The 17,338-nt window shown below is 40.8% G+C and overlaps 1 long non-coding RNA gene across 1 annotated transcript; it reads right to left on the bottom strand.

The window, feature by feature from the left end:
- Positions 1 to 13,803: 13,803 nt before the first annotated feature.
- On the bottom strand, positions 13,804 to 16,339 carry LOC112139821. Its single transcript, XR_004947168.1, has 2 exons — positions 15,521 to 16,339; positions 13,804 to 13,995 (listed from the first exon to the last, which is right to left on the bottom strand). It is a non-coding gene; the product is annotated as an uncharacterized LOC112139821 (long non-coding RNA).
- Between the last annotated feature and the right edge of the window lie 999 nt (positions 16,340 to 17,338).

Below are 17,338 nucleotides of genomic sequence, written 5' to 3' on the forward strand. Positions count from 1 at the left end.
GGTTCGAGAACGAAGACTAGAGGACACAGGTTCAGGAAAGAGGGCTTTTGAGGACACTGGTTTGGGATCAAGGGCTTGAGGTCACAGGTTCGGAAACGAAGACTAGAGGACACAGGTTCAGGAACAAAGACTAAAGGCACAGGTTCAGGAACAAAGACTCGAGGACACACGTTCAAGAAAGAGAGCCTGAGGAGAAGGGTTCCAAAAACGAAGACTCGAGGACACAGGTTCGTGAACAAAGAATAGAGGACACAGGATCGGAAACAAAGACTAGAGGACAGAGTTTCAGGAATGAAGACTTGAGGACACATGTTCAAGAAAGAGAGCCTGAGGAGACAGGTTCAGAAAACAAAGACTTGAGAACACAAGTTTGGGAATGAAGACTCGAGGACACAGGTTCGGGAACGAAGACTAGAGGACACAGGTTAAGAAACGAAGACTAAAGGCAGAGGTTCAGAAAAGAAGACTTGAGGACACAGTTTCAGGAACAAAGACTCGAGGACACACGTTCAAAAGAGAGACTGAGGAGAAGGGTTCCAAAAACGAAGACTCGAGGACACAGGTTCGGGAACGAAGACTAGTGGACACAGGTTTGGGAATGAAAACATGAGGACAGAGATTCGGGAACAAAGACTCAAGGACGGAGGTTCGGGAATGAAGAATAGAGGACAGGCACGGGAAAGAGGACTCGAAGACACAGGTTCGGGAACAAAGACTCAAGGATGGAGATTCTGGAATAAAGACTCGAGGACCTAGATTTGGGAACGAAAACTCCAGGGCACATATTCAGGAAAGAGCGCTTGAGGACACAGGTTCGGAAAATGAGGACTGGAGGACACAGGTTCGGGAACGAAAACTAAAGGCAGAGGTTCAGAAAAGAAGACTTGAGGACACAGTTTCAGGAACAAAGACTCGAGGACACACGTTCAAAAGAGAGACTGAGGAGAAGGGTTCCAAAAACGAAGACTCGAGGACACAGGTTCGGGAACGAAGACTAGTGGACACAGGTTTGGGAATGAAAACATGAGGACAGAGATTCGGGAACAAAGACTCAAGGACGGAGGTTCGGGAATGAGGACTAGAGGACAGGCACGGGAAAGAGGACTCGAAGACACAGGTTCGGGAACAAAGACTTAAGGCTGGAGATTCTGGAATAAAGACTCGAGGACCTTGATTTGGGAACGAAAACTCCAGGGCACATATTCAGGAAAGAGCGCTTGAGGACACAGGTTCGGAAAATGAGGACTGGAGGACACAGGTTCGGGAACGAAGACTCGAAGACACAGATTTGAGAATGAAGACACAGTTTGGAACAAAGAATGGAGGAAACAGGTTTGGGAACAAAGACTTGAGGACACAGGTTCGGGAATGAAAACTTGAGGACATCGCTTTGGGAACATTTACCAACATGAAGCCCAATGAGGCAATTTTTTGTGATATTGGGCTATATTAATCACATTGAATGGAATTGAATTGAATGAAGACTGGAAGACACAGGTTTGGGAACAAAGGTTCGGGAAAGAGGGCTTAAGGACACAGGTTCGGGAAGCACCTCTTTTGTTTGTGACACTACTTCTCCATCTCACCTGTCACATCAAGAAACTCCCCCAAAAAGCAGTGGTCCTCTGCCCTCCTCAGTGTTTCTCATGCTGACATACTCGGTCTATGCTGCAAGATGGTCCAAGATTTCTAATCTATATCGCAGCTTCGACCTCTTATACGTTCCATGGGGGCTTCAGCTAATTCACATTTTTGTTTTACCCCAATAACAAGTCTCCAGTCACCAAACCTTTAATGAGTTTCCTCAGTAAGACTCATATCTTCTGTGAAGCTGATAAGACTCATTTTGTTCCTCAGAACACAGAGGCGTGCAAACCATAGATGACCTTCACTGCTGCAGGAAGCTTAAAAAACAAACCACATCTTTCAAACTAGTTTTCACATCCATAAATCCATTTTTTTTACCCACTTTATCTCTTTCGTGGTCATAGGGCTATCAGAACCTGTACCATCTACTGTTGGGCGAAGGCCGGGTACACCCTGGACAGGTCGCCAGTCTGTCGCACGATCACTCCTACACACACTCACAAATATACAAATACATACCTAGGGAGGCTTTAGAGGAACAAATTGTGAAGCATTTTTTGGACTGTAGGAGGAAGCCGGAGTGCCCAGTTAAAAACCCACACGTAGACAGGGAGGTCACAGCCAGGACTCAAGTAAGTTTTCCCTGTGAGGCGAAACTGAGACAGATGTGGGGCCTAAAAAAGGATCTTTAAGAGGAAAAGAGGTGTTCTTATCTGGGCGACTATATTTTTTACAGTTTGGGATTCTTTTAAAGACATTCTGATGTGTGTTGGGTTTTTCATACTCTGTGGTTCAAAAAAGTGTAAATGAAAACTGTTCAATGTGACCCCGCCCCCTTCACGTTCATAGGAAGTATCCACTGACTCCAAGAAGCCAAAATCCCATAGACTTCTATTGAAAAATAAACAGCTTTACTCAGTCAATCTATTAAAAATAATTATTCTTGCTCTAATATCTTTTTTAACATGTTTTTGACAATACTATTTTTTTTTCATGATACTTTTTCTTTATTGCAAGTTAATAAAGCATGTGGTGCTTGCTGGCCCCACCTCCAGCGTTTGATTCTCCAAGCTGGTTTCAGTGAAAGCGGTGTGGACTTCTAACAAACTCACTGCTGATTGGCGACAGTATGTAGTTGCCATAGAAAAGCTGACTCGGACCAATTCGGACAAGTCACTGTTGTCTTGTTCCAAGTGGTGGCATTCATAATGTGGTTGAAATGGTGACTAAATGTGGTAAAGCATTTTCTTTAGTGAAGTCACAACCAGGTATGTCCATCTTTATATACGATCTATGGTCTCCTCATAGCTTCATACATTATATAGGCAACATGGGGGTGGGGGGGTCAATATCTCAGCATATTCAGCATATATTATTCGCTGTTGCAGTTGATCCTTTTTCTGGACCACTGACACTCCTCCCCCCTACTCATTACCATTAGAGGAAAGGGAGTGAGGGGGCGGGGTCCCCCTGTTTCAGATGATTCAGGGAAGGTTCCAGAAAGGATGTCTGCTGCTGGAATCAGAACTCGGTGCTGAGGTGACAGTCTAAAGGGGACAGGACACTGCAGTCAGGCTGATCAATAACCTGAGGGGCGGGGGGTGCCATCATTCACGCCGCCTCCTTTATGAGCTCAGATGTAACATTTTTACACAAATTTGAATATGTTATAAAACACACATTTAAAGAAAACTGTGAAAGTGACTTAGATTAGACCCGCCCCCTTTTGAGAGGCAACCTTCACAGGTTTGATGGAACCATTGATCATTCAAGTCACTACTGCTGTTTATCCTGCACACGTATGCATAACGGTAAACATTTTAGATATAAACAAAGAAAGGGGATAGTAAAGCATATAAAAAATGTTCCATTTGTACTTCCACATTTACTTTCACATGATAAGCAGCATATTCCTCTATCAGTTTCAGTTTTAACATTGATTTGTTGGAGGACGGTCGTTTTATTAGCTACAGAAATCATGGATTTCCAATCGGTTTAGCTCAAATCCCACAGAAATGACCTCCAGTGAACCACCTCTGCAGGTCTGCATCCCCTGTTTTATCAACTGATCCTCCTGGTATAATAAAGGTTAAATAAAATCAAAATAGAAACTTCCTACTGATTTTCATCTGTTGCACATCAAGAATCCCTCCAGTGGAGACACAAAAAGTTCTAATCCATGCCGGGAAGGCTTGATTTTTGCTCTTGTTTTTGATTTTTCCAGATCAACAGAAGAACGGGAGCAGCAGCAGGTAGATGACGATGAACAGAAGTGTCTTTGTTAGAGATTGGGGTCTCTTTTCTAATCAGCGTTACTGTGCACAAACATCCTACTCCCAAAAAGATGTACCAGTAATGTTCAGTTGCAGGAAATGATGTGAATCAGTTTAGTTTTGGTAGAAAACCAGAGCAGAACAAACACGAAACATCACTAAACCAAATATCCGGGCAGCAAATAAAATGACAAAAGTGAAGAAAGTGAAAGAAAAGAGAAAATTTGGATCTACAGAACCTTAATATCCACAATTGGAAGACACTTATAGAATAATTTAATCCTGCTTCAGTAACCAAGACAATTAGTCCACATTTAACTACATGATTCCCATTCTTTCCATCAGGAAACCATATATCCTCCGGCTCTCCTAACGTTAAACCATTCTTCTCCATATGTTCTCTAGGATTATTTAAACGGCAATTAAAGCAGAAAAAGTAATTTCATCAGCTCTTTTATTACTCTATGATACATAAACCAGTTGGCTTCCATTAGAGGATCCACACTTGTGCTGACTTGCAATCGTCTTCCTCAATCTCCGGAGATTTACAGTGAAATAGAAAACATATTTTTAAATCTAAACTAAACTCGTTAAAAAGGCTGTTTAAGGTCTGGTGCAAAGCGGAGTGTGTAAGATATTTGCTTAACCTACAGGGTTTTTTTTTTAATTTAGATTTATTTCAAACATGTAAAAAAAAACCACAAAGCAAAAAAGACAATAAAAAAACAATTCAATCTCCCTTTGTAAAGAAAAAAGTCACAAAAACTAGGCCTATCCCTTTATGTCTTTATCCAGCAACGTAAATAATTCCCAGTTTATAAATACCAACAATACAATACAATTTGACCGTAACTTTACATTTTTCTTATTTTCACAAATAAAATCATGCGAATTATTATCCACAGTCAACATTTCACAATCAAAAAATGATTTTTCCGCTCCATAGTCAGCACACTATGTTGATCTGTTTTCTGTGGTGTTTTTATTTTCACCTCTACAGTCTGTTGTGGTACAAATATACGATTACATTTGTCAATTGCGTTTTTTTTTTGGTGAAAAATTGGTTATATTTTGAAAATTAACCAGATTTTCATGTGTGTCTTGCCGTAATTTCCTGCCAAAATTGACGCCAATGACTCGCATAAAACAAGGTTAACAAGGTGAATGAACAGCAAACGCCTACTGTAACAAACCACCAGAAGAGCTGTTGTTGTTGTGATCTGAGAACCCTCCAAGCTGCCTCAGCTTATGCTCATCATACCAGCCACCAGCTGAGCTCTCGTTCTCACAAAAGGAGAAACACGCGACAACAACACAGACCTATCAATTTGGTCCAAATCGTTTCTCGTGGAGGCCAGCAGCAGAAGATTCTGTGACTTTGTTATTGACCGCTTTGTTAGAGTTGCTGAGTAAAAGGCTGTTCTTGTTCAGCTTTTTGGAAAACGTCAGTATAGACCACTGACCAGCAGACTCAATAGAGGCGAACATCTGTCATGACTCCCTGACAACAAGTAAACAGACAGTGAACCAAAAGACGAGAAGGAGAAACTCAAAAGCAAAAAATACAGGAACATCTGAAGCAAGACAAACAGGTTTTCAGTGAAGAAAAAAGGAGAACACAAACACAACCCTATGAACATCTGTTGAAGGAGAATGTTGTTGCAGCAGTGAGGAAGCAGATCAACACAAAGTCAACAACAAGAAAAAGGACACAATAGATGCAAAACTGTGACAGAACATGATGAAGACGAACAAACTAAAACGTCTGTGGATCAGAAAGAAAATGAATAGCAGACGGATAGAAAACATAAGAAAACCTGTTACAAGACTGAATGTATTTGTTATTGCAATCACAAGAAAAAGTTGAATTCCAGTAACTGCAACAATGAGAGAGCAGGAAGGAGACACACACAAAAACACTGGAACAAAATGATGTACACTCAGCTGCCACTTTATTAGATCCACCCTGCTAGAACCAGGACCCCCTTTTCCCTTCAGTACTGCATTCATTCTTGGTGGCATAGATTCAACAAGGAGACATTCCTCTGAGAGTTTGGTCCATATTAACAGGATAGAGTCAAACAGTTGTTGCAGATTTGTCGGCTGCACATCCATAATGACAATCTCCGGTTCCAGCAAAGTTGTGGGTGAAAATCCCAGAATTACCCAACAACCATCCCACGTTCAAAGTCAGGGTGCATATATATGAAACTGAACAGACAGAGAAAAATAAAGATGTGTATTCAATACATGTTTTGGTCTAGTTTGTTTGCATTTGTGCCGTCCATTGTGAAGACATCAATGCATCAACTTTTAGACATTACGTTGCTGAGCAAACCCTCTATGCTGTATGACACGGCGGCCTTATGCAGTAACAGCTTTGCTGTTAGTCGTGTACATGTCGCAGTAAAGTGGCCCTGACCTGCAGACGCTCATCCACTTACTTACCTCCCAGCGGGGGGAGACGCTGCTGCCGGAGCCAGGCAGGGAATTCTGTAATCACTCTTGGGAGTATGAGCAAGAGAGGAAAAGGAGTAGAGCTCAACTGGCCTTATCGCAGTATTTAAAGTGTTGAAGGCATGGAGTCGTGCTGTGTCCTTCTTTCTCTTACTGCCTCTAACCATTATCATGCTGGGACTTTAGCTCCACTAAAATGGTTTGACTTTAATTACAATATGTGAAAGTATTCTCATGGAAATCAGTGAAGAAAGAGTACTTAATTAAGGTCATTTGTGGGGTTTTAATTTGTTTATTAGCAAAAAACAAATCCCAGAGGATTGTAAATCTTAGATGTTCAGGACTTTTGAGATTAAGTGAGTGTGCTTTACTTTTTATAACTGAGAGAAACTTGGACGAATGCGAAAAACAAAATGGGTCAACAGCTTGAGTGAGAGATGTCTGTAGAGATGGAAACAAATTAAATCCTGGATGTAGTTGTTGCAAAATGTTAATAATCTAGTTCCTAAAGCTGAAGCATGAATTCATCATTCTGTTGGAGGAATGTCTTTTCCTTTACCTCACTTTGAAACTGGGCTCAATCAACACAAAGCCGAACTGACAAGTGTCCTTAAAAATAACCACCTCAGTGTGTTTGTGTTCTCATCTTCCTTCTCTTGGACCTTCTCTCTTATCTGCCCTTTAGCATCTATCAAAACACATCAGGTTTGTCAGCGCTGGCACAACAGCACGGCAGTGGCGCCCTTACCAGAGGCGCTATGCATTGTGGGAAGGCTGGTTTTACTGCAGGCGTGATGAAGCTGTTCTTAGCATTGTGTTGCAGAGACTCAGCTGACCTTTGGGGTTTAAAATCATCATAGTAAGTTATATTTGCAGACTTCTGACTGTTTTTGCATCACAGCCTGGTGGCAGCACAGCCACAAACAGATGATTCATTTGTGGCTCTTTTAAAATGTTTAAACCTTTTGTTCTTAAAGTTGTCAACTCTTGACTTTGTTTTTTCTGTTCATCTGGAATTTTGAAATTGTGACAAAAAATATTTTACTGATTCAAATTTGCAATGTTTCAAAAGCAAAGCTCTCGATTTACCGGTCGATCTTTGTTCCAGTACTCACCTATGGTCATGAGCTCTGGGTCAGTACCGAAAGAACGAGGTCTTTGATACCAATGACAGAAATGAGATTCCTCCATAGGGTGGCTGGGAGCTTCCTTGGAGATAGGGTGAGAAGCTCGGTCACCCGAAGAGAGCTTGGAGAGGAGTCGTTACTCCTTATCGAGAGGAGCCAGTCAAGGTGGCTCAGACATCTGGTCTGGATCCCTCCTAGGGAGGAGTTCTGGGTTTGTCCCACTAGGAGACCTGGACCACCCTGGGCTCCTTCCAGAGGAGCTGGAGGAAGTCTGGGCATCTTAACAGAAGAAGATTGATTAGTTAGTGGGTTGGTTGATGGGTTGGTGGGTTAGTGGGTTTGTTGGTGGGATGGTTGATTAGTGGGTTGATTGGTGGGTTGGTTGGTTGGTGACTGGGTTCGTTGATTAGTGGGTTGATTAGTGGGGGGTTTGGATGGTGGGTTGGTTAGTGGATTGATTGGTGGGTTGATTGGTTAGTGGCTTGGTTGGTTGGTTAGTTGGTTGGTTGATTAGTGGGTTGGTTAATTGGTTAGTGGGTTGGTTGGTTGGTAGGTTAGTGGTTGGTTGATTAGTGAGTTGATTGGTTGGTTGGTTGGTTGGTTACTGGGTTGGTTGGTGGATTGGTTAGTAGTTTGGTTGGTTAGTGGTTGGCTGATTAGTGAGTTGATTAGTAGGTTGGTTGGTTGCTTACTGGGTTGGTTGGTGGGATGGTTGATTAGTGGTTGGATAATTTGTGGGTTGGTCGGTTGGTTGGTTACTGGGTTGGTTGATTAGTGGGTTGGTTGGTTGGTGGTGTGGTGGGTTGGTTGGTAAGTGGGTTTGTTGGTGGGTTGGTTGGTTAGTGGTTTGGCTGGTTGGTTAGTGGGTTGGTTGGTTAGTAGGTTGGTTTATTAGTGGATTAGTTGGTTAGTGAATTGGTTGGTTTCTGCAACCAATCCTGTTCAGGATGTACCCCAACTTCAACCAACATTAGCTGGGATGGCTCCATTGACCCCAAAAGGGTCGGGTGGATCTTATTGGTTTTCACCAATATGACATGATAAGATTGATAATATTTTGTGGGAAATCAAAGGAGTAAGCAAAACATCTTACCAATAATCACTCTGCATAAATAATACACAAATGCTATGGATTCTTGTTGAGATTCACCTCAGATTTACAATTTGTGCGCCCCTAACAACAGGTTTTCCTAGACTCTGTTGTCTCCACTGGTCTATTAAAGACTTAGGAAGTAAACCTTTAGCCTCTAGCAGAACTGACTTTAGACTCTACACTCCAATCCCTGCCTGTCAGGGTGATGTCCTCAGGTCTGACAGCACAGACTGGCAACAGGATGTTGTCAAAGTTCAGCAGAAGCTGCATGGATATTGTTTCCTCTGTGAACCGGGATCTTTCAACGTGAACAATGGCTTCTCTTCTCCGTCACCTCCCACACCTCCCGCTCACAGCTCCCTCCGAGAGCTGCCCGAAGGGAAAAGGAGTTCTTACTTGCATCCCTGCAACCTGATCCACCCCATAATTTAAAACTCTTCAGAAAACATCCATCCCTGAGCCCTGCTTTTCCCTGACACAAAAGAACACCCACACCGAGCTCAAATGCATTCACACTATCACTGCAATTTAATACTAAAAGATTTTTTTCAATGGTTCAATATGTTTCTTTGAGGTAATTTCAAATTAAGATAATAACGCTTTAATTAACAGCCGTTGACTTTCTTGCTACTTATCTGAATTACAGAGCTGCATAGCATTTAGAGCCACAGTGGAGATGGAAAATGTGAAGTTGGATGACCTTTATTTTCTCACCTGTAAGTGTGACGGAAACGCCAGTGGCCAAGCCCACAAAACAACCCTCTGTAATTGCTCCACACACAACGGCAGAGGATAAAGCTTTCAGTTGGAGTCAGTGTTCACCACCTCCACCATTACTCCGTTACCTGACACCTCTAACCTCAAAGGTGAGTCAGGAGATGGAAATCTTATACTGGTGGGAAACATAGAGATGTGGAAAACTCCACTGTGGCAGAGCTGCTGTATTTCCTGTGTGGGTTTGAAGTGTTTAAATGACAGAAGCTGAAAAATGAAAAAGATAGAGTGATGAGGGCATTTTGAATCACCGGCCTTATCGAAACACTGTCTGTGAAGATGGTGGTTTGATCTAGAAAAGACAGACAATAGTTTGACCGCAGGAACATGTTCAACTGTTGTAAATAGCAACAAAGTCAATCTGCCAGAATGGTATCGGTTTAGTGATATGGTGCCTCCCACACTCTCTCCATCAATTCAACTGTAGTTATTTGACCAGAAGCTATACTGGATATCATCATCCAATCAGTGATGTCCCATAGTGCATACCTTTTCCAGTGTTTCATTTTTCTTAATTTTATTTTTGAAAATCGGTTTTCTTTTCCTGAAATGTTTCGTTTTGGTTTTTTACCCCTCTGGAAATTTCCTTTGTTTTCTAAAATATAATGCTTTAATTATTTGTTTTGATTTTTTTAATTGTTGTGATCTTTATTTATTTATCTTTTTAAAGGGTAACCAAACCCTAAATCAACGTTTTTTGTCTGTTGATTTCAATAAATGAGGCTTTAAAAGTGTTGTCTGTTGGTCATTGCCAAATTTTTGACAAATTGAAATAAAATTGTTTCATTCTTCAAAATATAGTCAAAAACTGTCTGTGTGCTGCCCCCTACAGGTTGAAGCGAGGTATTACAGTTGAATTTTGTGATTGGTCAAACTATGTAAGTCTGACATCATGATCTGCAGCTCCAGGAATGATAACAGTCCTGCCCCCAAGCCCCGCCCCTCTGACTGGATATTCAAATTTCAGCTGTGGGCGGAGTCAGCCTCCAACTTCCTGGTTTGGTTACCCTTTAAGTCGAGTTATTTGTTGAATTGATTTTTAATTCTGGGCAACCGTAATCTCCACATACCTTGATGTTTTCTGTGATCATTCTTCTTTTTTCTTTTGTTTTTGTTTTCACCTTTTGTAGCTATCAAATTTAGTGTTTTCAGCTTTAGCATCTTTTGCTATCAATTTCAGCATCTTCAACTATCAGCACTAGCATCTTCATCGGCCAAATTCAGGTTTCAGCATTCACACTAGTATTAACTCAGGTAATATTATATATCTAGTTCATAATTATATTAAAAAGTTTGAACGTTTTAAAAATGTAGTTTTAGAGTGTTAAATAAATGTTTATCCTGTCCAGCCCGTATTTTGGATTTTGGCCCCCTGTGTGATTGAGTTTGACACCTCTGCCCTAAAGCCTTTCTTCTTTCGTTTTCCATTCCTTCATCAGATCATTTGTGCAAAACAGGAAGTCTGACACACTTTCGATATGAGAAATGTGAAACTTAGATGAACATCATTCTCCAGCATGGTTCTGTAGGAATTAGAATTACTCAAATACTCCTCATGTTTTCCTGCAAATAGTTTTTATGTCAAATAAAGAATTAAAAGAGAATTCCTGCGACCCTCTCCTTATGGTACTTACTTGCCACAGACGGCAGAATGCTGTTCCCACTCCACTCTCATTATCCCATTTTCTCTGTCGGATTGGCTCATTTCCACTTCTCTAAGGAGAAGAAGAAGAAGGAAGTGTTGATTTAAAAATGTTGGAAGGCCTTGGCAGATGCTGCGGGCCTCTCTGTTTCCAAGTGCGTTCACACCTCTGACTGTGCTAAAAATAGAGGATGAGGAAAGACAGAAAACACTCCCACGCCTGCCTCCCACCCTCCTCTCTCTCTGCCTGCAAATGCAGGATTTAGATGGAAAGTCGGCTCTCTCACATTTGATCCTGGTCCCCCTCCTCTGACTGAGTGACACTACTTTTGTCTGTGTTTGTGTGTGTGGCAGTGTAGAAGGAAACTCTCACAGCTCCTTGATTACTAAACAGTTTCCATGGCAACATATAAGAACATTTTATTGGGAAATATTTCTGCATTCATCCCACAGCAGTGGTCAGTTCTGGTTTCAGGCTTGAGACTAATTGCAATTTTAGATAATAGCGTGTTTACTCCATGAATACCAAGCTTTTGAGGAGAACAGCTGAAAGCTTTTGTACTAGCGATCTGTACTCAGACTGGCTGATCCGTATGGCAACCGAGAAGGCTCACCTGAACTCCGACCAAGGAAGAGACTGGGGACGTCCAGGATCTCTTTAATCCAGAGGCTGAGGATTATGGGGTGGGGCTCTCCATCACCCAAGTTGAGTCCTTGGAGTGGATGAAGTCCGCACTGAGTACCTCAAGTCTCTGGATGCTTGGCTGACACATCTCTTTAGTATAGACAGGAGTGGTGGTTCCCCTTTTCAAGAAGGGGAACCGGAGAGTTTGTCCCAACTTCCAGGGAATCACACTCCTCAACCTCCCTGGGACGACAACCAATAACTGAAAATGTAACAAAAACGACCTCACTGCACATAAATGTGCAACGTGTCCTTTCGAAATTGGTGCAATTTTCAGACTCTTCAAATTGCTCTTTCACTACTTCCAGCCCTCCAGTAAACCTCCACCTTGTTGTACTTTTTTTATCATTCTCTTTGATTTTTTCTGATGTATATATTTCACAATCTCTGTACTGCTATTTAAACTTGTACAGAATTTCCTATTCTTCCCTTAACCTAAACTGTGACTGAGAGCTTTGCACAAGAGTGTCTCAATGTAAGTTGATGCATACGTGTCAAATAAAAAACCTTGAATCCTTCAAAGTCAATGCAAGAGTACTGGAGAGGAGAGTCCGTCCGATAGTCAAACCTCAGATTCAAGAACAGCCCGGTTTCCGTCCTGGTTGTGGAATGGTGGACCAGCTCTACACCCTCTTCAGGGTGCTGGGGAGTTCGTTCTTCCAGTCCACATGTGTTTTGTGGATTTGGAGAAGGCGTTCGACCGCGTTCCCCGTGGTGTCCTGTGGAGGGTGCTCTGGGAGTACGGGGTCCGGGGAGCCTTACTGAGGGCTGTGCGGTCTCTGTCTGACAGAGAAGGAGCTTGGTTTGCATAGCTGGCAGTAAGTCAGACCTGTTCCTGGTACATGTTGGACTCTGGCAGGAGTGCCCTTCATGACTGGTTCTGGACATACAGTTATTTCTAGATGCAGCCAGGGCCTGGAGGGGATCTGGTTTGGAAACCACAGGATTTCATCTCTGCCATTTGCAGATGATGTTGTTCTGTTGGTTCCATCGAACCAGAACCTCCAGCATGTATTGGAGCGGTTTAAAGAACAAAAAGGGAAACTGAACTAACAGTAAAGATCTTCACAGATTTTTTCCTCCATTATTGACCATTTCCCTGACTCAAAAAAAAAAAAAAATATATATATATATATATAATAAGGCAGAGTTTTACAACAGTAAAAAGGCTTGTGTTCATTTTTTTGCTAATTAAAACAACAGAACAAAATCATTATGAATTGGTGGTAGTCCATTTTTTCCCTTGTAATAATGTAAAATTCTACACGACCGTGTGAGGCAGAGAGCGTGGCTGAGTACAGCGGAGAGATGGAGTGTGCTGTACAAACAGCTATCAGAGGCTGAGTCTGCACGCCGCATACATCACAGACGAAAGACGCCAAAACACTGACAGCTTCAGTAATTGCATTCAGTGGATCATAAAATTGCGTGGATTGCATCACTCTTGGCCTGCTGATGGTAAAGGAGGAGGAGGGATGCAATTGGGCCTGGGTTTGAATGCACGCCGCGTCCCATTGCAGCTTCAGTTAATTAAAAAGCGAGGGACTCGCGCGCATAGCAATGTATCACCTTGGTGCCGGCCTTCATCAGGAGGCTTCCGCGTGAGGAGTTTTTCAGGGTTATTTACTTTTCTCTGCAGTGTTTCCCCGTCCAACCTTCATCGTGTGTGCGCACGGTCCACATGAACGTTTGCAGTCATTTTTTTTTTTAAAGCAATTGTGTCTTCAGCAGGAGCCCAGCTCACACAGAAATCCAATACTCATGGATGTTGCTGGTGAGGATGACCTATAACTCCTCAAGCCTGACCCCCATTTACACCCGGTTATACATCACGATAATCGGCCGTCGCATCAATCGTATCCACAGTCGCTCTAATTCATTCTAATGCTGTCTTCACTAGCGACTCTCCACGATAACTATGAACATCTGAGTCGTGTTTTTACTTTTCAAACCAGAGGCGAATTGCATTGTCTAGATATAAAAAATATCAATATGAGAAATAAAACATATTTCCTTTAACTTGCATTTTTTTCTATCTAGTTTTCCGCTCTTTCTATGTCTGTGTATAAAGTTCTGTATTTCTTAACTTCTTCAGTTCAGTTTTCATCATCAACAGCATCAAAAAGACATTTGTTAAATGGTCCCATTTGCATGCCATTGGACTGTTCATCTTTCAGCGCACCTTCAGAGAGAGTTTTATGCCCCTCCTTAAAGCAGCCCTTTATTTTATCCGGGCTGGGGACCGGGACAGGGAAACCCAGACTTTGTCCACTGTAGCTACATAGTTCTTGTAGCAGGACTTGATTCTCTCAATGATCACAGCTGATGGACTGTGGTAGGGTAATCCAACCCATGAGCTGAAGAAAATAAAACACATTTATTATAACTCCCTGTTTGATCCACAAGCATGCTTTACATAAGCTAGTAGGATTAGCTTGTTAGATAGCTTCAAACATTTGATTCCTTTACATAAAACATAAATCGCAAATAATCCCAAAATGTAAACTATAAAAATAACCAACAAACATACCTGTTCACCTTCCAGCTAGACCAGGGGAGGGCAACCTTTCACAGTAAAAGCCATTTGGGCTCGTTTTCTACTGATCAAAACCAAGAAGGAAATTTGGATTTGCATTCATTACCTTTTTTTAAATAATACATATGAATTATGTCTATTTTTTGGCACAAAGTATAAAAAGAACCTAGTATCTCTCAAAATGTGATTTTTTTTTTTTTACTTATTTTCAAAATAAAAGACACTGTGCTAAACAGGATCATCTCAGTGCAGCTCTGTTCAGCTAGTAACCAATGTTGTGCAGCGTAAGATAATATGCGCTTTTAACTCATAAAAGATGAAACTTTTAACCAAAATTTTGCTTTGCCTATAAATCTGTTCATTCTGCAGGTAGAATTAAGCAAACAAGACGTCTTCAGGTCAAGAGGGGTGTAAAAACCTACAAAGTTTATCATCTATGTGAAGCTCAGACATCAATTTATACATTTAATTAATCTAAATTAAATAAATGCTAATTAAATAATCCTTACTTGAAAAAAAGCTAAAACAAATGATGGATGTTTAACTATTTCAATCTGTTTCTGTCATCACACGAGCGTCAATCATTAGCCTTTTTTTCTCTTTCTGCTGAATTGGCACGTGCATAAACATTTCATGGACAAGCCGGAAGTAGGAGGCCCCTTCACAATAAAAGTCTTCACAACTAAACTACACAGAATAAGCAGTAACACTGTTCTTTAGAACGTAATTGTACAATTTAAACATAACTTCTCATGAAACTGAAGGCATCTTCAAATAATCAAAGGAAATGTGACAAAATAATAATGACTCTAGTAAACTGGGTCATTTACAGTTCAATGATAACGTGAAGCTCATTGTAACCCCTGCAAACTGAACCATCCAGTATTTTTCTATGCATTTGCTGTTAAAAGAAAGCTGTGACGGATAGCATGGTAGCAGCTGGATATCATCACGGACCAAACAGATTAACAAATTTTACTTTGGGGCTTTGGGAAGCCAAAATATTTGGACAGTTGCATTTATTAGGACTAAAGGGTGAGAGAGCAGGGAGAGCGCCATGTGGTGAAGCTGAAAGAGCAGCTTAAGATATGAAAAAATGCTGATGTTTTTGCTGAGTTTATTTATTTTGGACGATAAAAGTGTCATTAGTTATGACGGATGTACCTGACGACTGGAGAAAAGAATGGAGAATTCTGAAAAACTATCAACCTGGAAAAGGTGAGTTCTGTTGCTTTAGATAACAGAACATATATTTTTTAGCAAATAAACTGTATAAAATGATACAGTTCCAGACATTTCATTAAAACAGCTCAAATAGTTAAAGCATAAAAGTCTCTGCTGCGTACTTTAGCATCCTCTTCTCTATTTAAAAACTTCAAATGATGAGTTCTCTTCTGGGTCTCTGGTGTTTTTTTATCTGCTCAGCCATCCCTCATCATAGCCTGGAGAAGAGGAGACATCAATTCAAAAGCAAAACAGACGTCTTAGCAGGCTGCTATACTGTCCCTCTGCAGTCTTTTTGTGCCACAGCACAGATAATGAGAAGACAAACACTCACTGCTAAACAAAAGCAACTGCTGTCCTTTGTTCAACACACAAGACAAAAGGCTTTTTGACAGGCAAAGAACAAAAAAAGGGCCGTGTTTTCTGGGCTTTTCAAACAAAAATGAAGCACGCCACGAGCAGAAAGCCAGGCGGCGTCTTGAGTTTTCCTGAATTTCTACAATCATTCAGGAGCAAAAAAAAAAAAAAAAAAAGGGCTGTGTCCGTGAAACTGGCACACTCCGGGGAAAAGGTGAACAACAACCTTGTTCTGGGCAATTTGTCTTAATTAGAAGCAAAAAAAAAGCAGCCGTGTTTTGTTAGAAACATGAAACCTGACTGAATGTCCTCAGTGTCACAGTCAATCCTTGGAGCCATTTACAAAAACAAAGCAACAACGTTTAATTGATGCAATTGCCAGGGCAACACCATGAACGCCTGCTTTATGAATGCAGCCCGCATTTCATCGAGGCCGACAGTGAATAAGACAGGAATGTTAGGAAAACATGTTTTGAATTTCAAAGGCGAATTAAATGGATTAATAGGAAATGCTGGGGCACGAGAGCAGAGCTGAGGCTCATTAATCAGAGCGTTCGCGGCTGATGACACTCTGTCAGGAAGAATGTCTGCGTGTGAGTCTTTAGTCTGTGTTCAACATCGCAGTAAATCTCTCAAAATCATCGTGTCATGATTAAAAACACATCAGGCATGAAGATTTACACATAAAAAGATTTATTCAAAACTAGTCATCTAAAATTAGGGTGAGAAGCTTCAAATTCTAAAAACTGACCACATAAAATTCAATTTTAAGTTTACAAATGTATTCCCATTTGTTTAGAAATACATTAAAAATCCATTATTTAATTTGAATATATTTATATTATTCTGATACAGTTCACATATTGTAAAAATGTTTAGTAAAATAATGAAATTGTTAATATCACACAGTGTTACATAGATTCTCTAAAGGAGAAGTTCTAACTAAAATGATCATTAACATTGTAAACATTGTTCTGTTTCTCCTGGAGGACGTTTCAGTTTGGCCACTAGGTGGCGATTGCGCTATAGAAGTACACTTTGTTCAAGAAGAAGACAGCAGTATGAGGAAAAAAAACGTTTTAGACCACAAATAGTTACTTAAAAATGATTTCCTTAAAACAGTTTGGAAAATTAATTAGTGTAAGTAAATAAGGATGTTCATTTAGTCATCAATGTAATTTTTTTTGGTCAACTGAGCGTTAGCCTTAGCCGTCTTATGGGAAATTCTATTGAACGTTAGCATCAAGCTAGCTGACTTTAGCTTTGTGTGCTACATCGATTTATATCTTTTGTGAATCGATTATTGATCTAATAAGCTTAATTTTTCAACCCAGCCCTAGTCCGAATTCCCCCCTTAAAACTATACAGTGCAGGACTATAAATTGTGCTTGATTTTAAAGGTAATTCGGACACGATACTCACTACTTTTCTTTCGTTTTTCTAAACACCGGATGTGACGTCACCAATTTCACGAAGTGAAAATCGAATAAATACAAACATTTAACGACGTGCATTTATGACTCCACTGTGTTCTAATGGTGAAAATGTGGATGTTTATTCAAATATTACATTTAAACATGTTT

The sequence above is a fragment of the Oryzias melastigma genome, linkage group LG23, assembly GCF_002922805.2.
Source record: "Oryzias melastigma strain HK-1 linkage group LG23, ASM292280v2, whole genome shotgun sequence".
Lineage (NCBI taxonomy): Eukaryota > Metazoa > Chordata > Actinopteri > Beloniformes > Adrianichthyidae > Oryzias > Oryzias melastigma.